General features: G+C 36.5%; 1 pseudogene; it reads left to right on the top strand.

Moving 5' to 3' along the window:
* Positions 1-4,344: 4,344 nt before the first annotated feature.
* Positions 4,345-7,571, top strand: LOC107790844 (protein IQ-DOMAIN 22-like; annotated as a pseudogene).
* The last annotated feature ends 482 nt before the right edge of the window (positions 7,572-8,053 follow it).

Below are 8,053 nucleotides of genomic sequence, written 5' to 3'. Positions count from 1 at the left end.
GAGCATTCTAAAATTTACTACAAGTAATAGTCTGAAAGAAATACAACTGTCTGAATGAAAGAAACAGTAAAACACAAAATATAGACAGGAACTTCAACGTTTGTGAATGCCGACAGCTCTACCTTGAGTCTCCGGATAGCGGACCAATAGCAAAATCTCGATCAACCCGAGCCGATATCAAAATCTGCACAGAAAGTGCAAAGTGCAGTATCAGTATAACTGACCCCATGTTCTGGTAAGTGTCGAGCCTAACCTCGACAAAGTAGTGACGAGGCTAAGGCAAGACACCTACAAATCAACTTGTACAATTTAACAGTGTATATACAAATAACATAAATGAAGAACTAAACAGGAAATGTTGGGAGGGGAACATACTGAGGGGAATACAAGATAAAGGACTACAACAGAATGATCACCGGAGCAGCCAATATACCATGAATCAACAGGAATAGTGAATGCAGTAAGGAAAAATGCACGGCATCACCCTCCTTGCTTTTACTCTCAATCTCACCATAAAATTAATAGAAACGACACGACATCACCCTTCGTGCATTAACTCTCATATCATGGCACGGCATCACCCTTCGTGCATTAACACTCACAATATGGCACGGCATCATCCTTCGTGCATTAACACTCTCAATATGGCACGGCATCACCCTTCGTGCATAAACACTCACAATATGGCACGGCGTCACCCTTTGTGCATTAACACTCACAATATGGCACGGCATCACCCTTCGTGCATTAACACTCTCCCTTACCATAATGCAATGCATAAATAACAACAGGGAGATAGAATAACAAGTACAAACCTTACTTCAATATTTGGTTCCATAATATCAATCTCAACTTTGAAATAAAAACTCAATTATCACCAGAAAATCCGTAAACATGATAAGAACAATAAATTGAACAACACTAGTATAACACGTAGCAATTAGGCATAGGAATGAGACAATATAAGAAAAATAAAGAAATATGGAAAATAGGTAAATTGGCGGTGCATAAGTACTCGTCACCTCACATATACGCCGCTCACATGAATTTTACTTAGCAAGTAATCTAAGGTTCCTAATTCCCTCAAGTCAGGGTTAGACACAATACTTACCTTGCTCTGAAGGTCACTTAATTCTCAATCACAGCTTTTTCTTTGGAATTCACCTTCAAACCACTCGTATCTATTAAAAATGACTCAATAATATCAAATATTGCTAAAGGAATCAATTATATTGCATAAATTAAATTTCTCAAATTTTTCTCCAAAAAGTCAAAAAATCGACCCCGGGCTCGCTTAGTCAAAACTCGAGGTTCAAACCAAAATTCATTTACCCATTCACCCCCGAGCCCGAATATGTAATTGGTTTTAGAATCCGACCTCAAATTGAGGTCTAAATCCCCAAATTTCTGAAATTTCTAGTTTCTACCCTAACCCCTAATTCTACCATGAAAACTCTAGATTTTAGTTTGATAATTCAAGAAATGTAATGGGTAATTAAAAGAAATTAATTTAGAATCACTTATCAACACTTTGGGGAAGAAAATGACTCTTGAAAATCGCCTATGCCCATTTGGTTCTTGAAAAATGTTGAAGAAATGGCTTAAACCCGTGTTTGATTCTGTCTTATGCACGGGGCGACAGTGTGCATCGCGTTCGCGAGGCCACTGTCGTGTTCGCGAAGGGTACTGGCTACCAAGTCTTCACGTTCGCGAAACCCTGCTCGTGTTCGCGGTGGTTACTCCCCCCTGGCCTTCGTGTTTGTGAGACATTGCTCGCGTTCGCGATGAAGGAACGACCAATCCTCCCCCAGGTCCCCAAGTGCTTGCGTTCGCAATGAGCCGGTCGCGTTCGCGAAGGGTAAATCCCCCATCACTTCGCGTTCGCGAAGAAGAAGTCTTAGCCTCACTAGTTTACTCTTCGCGTTCGCGAGAGGACCTTCGCGAACCCGAAGAAGGATATGCCAAACACCAAAATCTGCAGAAAACCAGATATTTCCCAAGTCCAAAACATCATGTGGCCTATTCGAAACTCACCCGAGCCCTCGGGGCTCCAAACCAAACATGCACACAAGTCTAAAAATGTCATACAGACTTGCTCGCGCGATCAAATTGCCAAAATAACATCTAGAACTCCGAATTTAGCACCAAATCAAATAAAATTCTCAAGAACACTTTAAAATTTTTATTTTCTCAACTAGACGTTCGAATCACGTCAAATCAACTCTGTTTCTCACCAAATTTCACAAACAAGTCTTAAATATCATAATGAACCTGTACCGGGCTCCGAAACTAAAATACGGACCCGGTACTAACAATGCCAAACATCAATCATTTCTTTAAAATAAATAATTTTCAGACTTTTAATTTTCATCAAAAAGTCATAACTTGAGCTAGAGATATCTGAATTCGATTCCGGGCATACGCCTAGATCCCATAAATCAATACGAACCTACTGGGACCGTCAAAATACGGATCCGGGGCCGTTTACCAAAAAGGTTGACCGAAATCAACTAAAATCAACTTTTAAGGCATAAATTCTTATTTTCATCAATTTTCAACATAAAAACTTTCAGGAAACCTGCCCAGACTGCGCACGCAAATTCAGGGGGGTAAAAATAAGATTTTTAAGGCTTAAGAATAAAGATTCGAGTTCTGAAATATAAGATGACCTTTTGGGTCATCACAATAACACATTGTAACACGAAAACCAAGGCAATACAAATTCATTTTTCTGCTTTCTAGTTATTGCAAAGTTCTTTTATTGTTGTTCTTCATACACAATTGGCTCCGAGTTAAGGGTCCGATCGAGGGTATTGTTCAGCTTAAATCCGAGCTCGGCCGTAACATCACGATTGGTTTGGTTATTCATTTCATTTTAAATCGTTTATCTAACATTCTTGATTATTTGTGTTGAATCAATCCACATATCTTTAAAACCGCGTACAAATTTAATTGTTATCCAATATTATATTCAAATACATATCCAAATAGGGGTGGACGTCGGTCGGTTCGGTCGGTTATTATGAAAATACGGTTCGGTTTATCGGTTTTCGGTTTTGTAATATTAATAACCAAATCAAACCAAAGTATTTACGGTTCGGTACGATTTTTTCAAGATTCGGTTTAGTTTTTCGGTTATTAACGGTTCAAATTTTTTATAATACGGAGTGTGTATCAGATTAAGCAACCTCGATTAATTCACCGGACAGGCGTCCGGTCCACAACAAGCACAGGTTGCTTTAATTAATTCTGCTTACTGAGGTTAAAGGCTTAAAGCAGATGAGCTTACACCAATTGTTACGGTTTTGGTGGGCTTTAGAATTCAGAGGGGTATTGGGCTTCAGAGTTTATATGGGTAATAAGTTTTGGACTCATATTCAAAATTTTGGATTTTTCGGTTTAACCGAAATCCGAAACATCAAAATTATAAATCGCATCGAAAAATCGAAATTTAATAATTTAAAAATCGCTCACCGACCGAATAATCGATTAAATCGAAACCGAAATACCGAAATTCACGGTTCGACCGGTATTATGCCTACCCTTATATCCAAATCATCGACATGAGTTGCCAAACTAGAATCTAAAGAAGGTTTAGAAATTTGTATGTAAATTAATTCATAAAACATGCTTTTTCATGATAATGTAATCTCATCTCAATCGACAGGAGTTGCCAAACTAAAATACATAAAGGATGAGAAATTTGTGTGTAAGATAATTCAGAAAACATGCTTTTCACGATAACATAATCTCAATTTCAATTTGTATAATTGACAACTCAGCAATATCCTCTAGAATAAATTTGCATACGTTTGCTAAAGTCTTAGATGAGATAAGTTAGAGGAAAAGCCCAAAACCAGACGTTATCTTTAATTTTAGACTCAAAGTCATAAATATTCTTTCACATACAGCACTAATAGTCCATTTACTTTAACAAAGTGATGCACATTTAGTCATAACACTGAAAAAAGTCCCAAAATATACATTATATTTGATTTTAGACTCAAAATCATACATATTCTTCCACATTGAGCACTAATAGTCTATTTACTTTAACAAAATGGTACACTTTTAGTCATAACACTAATAAATCTAAGATCTAACAAAATATCTGTTCCATAATTTTCTTGTTTACCAAAAAAAATAAAGATGACAGATTTATCTAGATAGCAAATAGTAAATATACATAAAATTTATTTACTATTTATCTGTCAGTGAATATCTTGTTTTCTTCAAACGGCAGAAGAATAAAAAATAACATTATCTTTTGGCTTATTAAGACGGGGAAAATTTAATATATCATAGTGGCAAAAAAATTATATTTTGTTTCTTCGTCCATTTTCCGGCATTGGCGTAAAGATACATTAGCTGTTGGCAATAAATAAATACTCCGTTGATAAACTAGAGATTCAATTCCTACTTTTTTAATACATATACCGAGTTACTAGGTTTACGGGACCCACAGCTACTAAGCTGGATCCGCCCCGTGTGTTGGCATCCTAACACATCACATTTTGACTTCATCAGTTCAGGAATCTTCCATCATACTCTCTGATATCTGAAATTCACTAACTGAATTAATTCAAATTTGTACAGTATTCCCAACAAGGGAAAACGCTTCTTTTCCGGGATATTTCACTCTTTAGGATTCAAACTGACTGGATTAGTCCAAATTCGTTCCATGTCGAACCTATTAATGAAAAACGCTTCTTATTCGAAATTTTTCACTTTTCAGAATTCGAACACGAAAACTCTGATTACTTATATAAGATCTCATCAATCCCACTACATTCTTTGCAATTAAAGAATCTTCCATCATGCTCACTTCTACTTTGTCTTCCTATCATCTTCACTGCTTTCACACTGACTATCTTCCTTCTCTTTTAAGTCACTGCCCTCATCTCATCCGCACTTTTTCCTCTATACAATTCACTGGGAGATAATGCTCTTTCTAATCCAACAACCTGATTCGTTGGCTCAATAACAGTGCGTAGCTAGGCTAAATATATGGGCAAAGCTTTAAATTGTGTCAGAGGACTCCTTGGGCTCAAGAAACGTCCTGATCACTCTGCATCTTCTTCCCCGTTATCCCGAAACACAAATCCATAACCGATGTGGGAGAGTTCAAGGCTATATAAAACTCACATAAGCACATTGCAATACCGATGTGGGACTCAAGTCCCATACCTTGCAATGGATCATAACATGGAGCTTCATCAAATCCTACAGATCAGAAAAAGACTACTACCAACACCATTATGACCACCAACCTCTCAATGCTGCTCATATATCATACCACGGTACTCTGTCAACGCCTTTTCGCGGTGGAAACGATGTTGGTCTTGACCCAACCAAGCATGCAATTGCGATAGCAGAGGCTACCGCTGTCGCTGCAGAGGCTGCTATTGCTGCTGCTCAGGCGGCAGCAGTAGTTGCAAAGCTGACAAGTAGCGGGAGGTTCATGAACACTACCTCCTCTGTTACATGCGTGAGCAGAACCGGTGCAGCTTCTAGGAATCGTGAAGAGTGGGCCGCTATATTAATACAGTCGCACTTCCGAGCTTATCTGGTTAATATAGTGTTGTATATTCCCGCCGTTTCAATTTAGATATAATAGATTGACTCAGCACGGTATTAAAGAAAAAAAAAAGAAACTTTTGAAATTTGTGGTATTAAAAGTTTAAGGATTAAAAGTTTTGTGGAGCCATGACATTTGTGTGGTTATAAAAACTTCTCAGGATAAAATAGGTAAAATGAATAGTTTAAAATTAAATTATTTTTAAATTTAAAAATGAGTAATTTATTTTAAAACACACTAAAAAAGAAATTATCTCGCCTAATTTGAAACGGATTGAGAGTAAATTTAGTAATTTACTCCATCTATTTTGAAAAGAATGAAAAGAGTCAAATTTTTTAATTCGTTACTCCTACAATACTCCTATACCTAAGTTCAAATCAAGTTGAGGTCAACTATACAATGAAAACAACTTATAATCACTAAACTTAATTCATTATATGTAGTTTTAAAATTATTTTTTCATATTAAAGTAAATTATATTTTATGAATTATAGTTTTGTGACTTCATTGTTATCTGTGACAAATAACCTTATTCATTATAGCAAGAAATATACCATGACTGCTAATTTTTTTCATGTGGGTAATTTGAAGGCAAAGAGAGCTTTACGAGCACTAAAGGGACTGGTGAAGCTTCAGGCAGTGGTAAGAGGTCATATTGTGAGGAAGCAAACTGCTGATACGCTAAGGCATACGCAAGCACTCGTAAGTCTTGTAAGCAAATCTCACTTTTCCTCCATTTTAGTCAATTTTGAAGAGGATTCCTCTCACTTTTAGTATGCACCAAAATTCTTTCTTTATTTCTCAAACTCCCTGCCTAGTACATCGCCACCGCCATATAAAATGAAATAGAGGGAGTAATAGAAATTGGTAATAATGGAAGTAAAATATACTGTGAAGATCTTATCCTGGCTAGGTGCGTTTGTATCTGAGTTTCCTCTTCACATTATAGAGGTCCAACAACTTTACCTAGGGCTAGTGATCAAATATATATTTCAATGTGCAGGATCCTGCAACTCCAGAAAAACTTGAGCATGCTGTTCGTCACAGGAACATGAAGCTTGTCGAGACGTTCATGCTCAAGGTATTGGCTGGATATTTTATGCTTAAAAAATGCAGTAAATATTTATATTAACTCGTACCTAATGCTGCAGAAGCAAGCACCAAAATCGAATTTCAAGGCAACTGATCCAGAAGAACTATATATGATTCATACAGACTGCAGCAGGATAGATGCTAGATCTAGGAAACACAGTGGATCTTCTGCAAAAACTATATTAATAGATGTCGATAAAAGTGACAAGATCGTCAAAATAGATATTGAGAAACCATATGCCAACCCCAGGAATTTCTTCCAATCCTCTCATATTAGCTTGAAATCAGAGCAATACAGTTACAACTTACCGACAACAGCCCGTCAAACAGTTACTACTCAATCTTCATGTGGCAGTCAATCTCTGAGCCCCCTGAAATTGAATCAAGATGCTGATGAGGAAGCCTCTTTCTGCACAGCTGATAATAACCCAAAATTTTCCTCAGCTTCATCTAAATGTGGAGAAGACTATTTACTACAACTAAGAGTAATGCTTCAACAAATTGCTTGAATGGTTACCAGGGTCATCCCAACTACATGTCTTACATCGAATCAGCAAAGGCTAAGCTGCGGTCAATGAGTGAACCAAAACAGAGGCCTCAGTATGAGAGATCAAGAACAATGAAGAGGTACTCAGTTAATGGATACAGCGAGTCAAGAAAGGTTTCTGCCTTTCATCTCAACTTCACCAATAAAGCTTATCCAGCTTCTGTTAGATTGGACAGATCTGCATTCAGTGGTGGTCTTTCGCATAGATATTAAGCAGATTCAAGTTTTTATCAATTAATTGTGCTAACACATGGTTCAAGTTTAGTATATCTAATGTCCTAGAGAGATCTTTTCGTCCTTGTTGTAATACCAAACTAATGTAAACGATTTGTCCTTTTCTAATTTAACTTTAGAGGATGCAATTTCTTAGTGAATTAATTATTTTATGATAATGAGAACTGATTAATCTTATTATTATTATTATTATTATTATTATTATTATTATTACTAGATGAGGTTTGCACGGGCCCAACATTTGGAATTACATTTAATCCCTACATACTTTAAATAACTACAATTTCACAAACACAGAAACAAAGTTCCATTCTTGGTAAAAGTGATAACATCGAAGGGTGACTATTACTCAGAGTATACATATTCAGAATTTGTTCGGAAAAATGGAATTTTGCTCCTTTGAAATTACAAAATGACCGTCCATCATGAATGAGTAATAACAATAGATAAGTAGCTACTCTAACAGCATAACTGAGTAACCATATATAAGACCAGACAAATAGGTAAATCAACCCCATCATACATCTTTGTCCACATTTTATGCTTCTTGGTGCTTCATCTTATTAAGTGTATTTACTTTCTTGAAAAGGTCGAGTAGTGTG

The sequence above is a fragment of the Nicotiana tabacum genome, chromosome 15 (genome assembly GCF_000715075.1).
Source record: "Nicotiana tabacum cultivar K326 chromosome 15, ASM71507v2, whole genome shotgun sequence".
Taxonomy (NCBI): domain Eukaryota; kingdom Viridiplantae; phylum Streptophyta; class Magnoliopsida; order Solanales; family Solanaceae; genus Nicotiana; species Nicotiana tabacum.
This window is presented reverse-complemented; position numbering and strand designations above follow the sequence as displayed.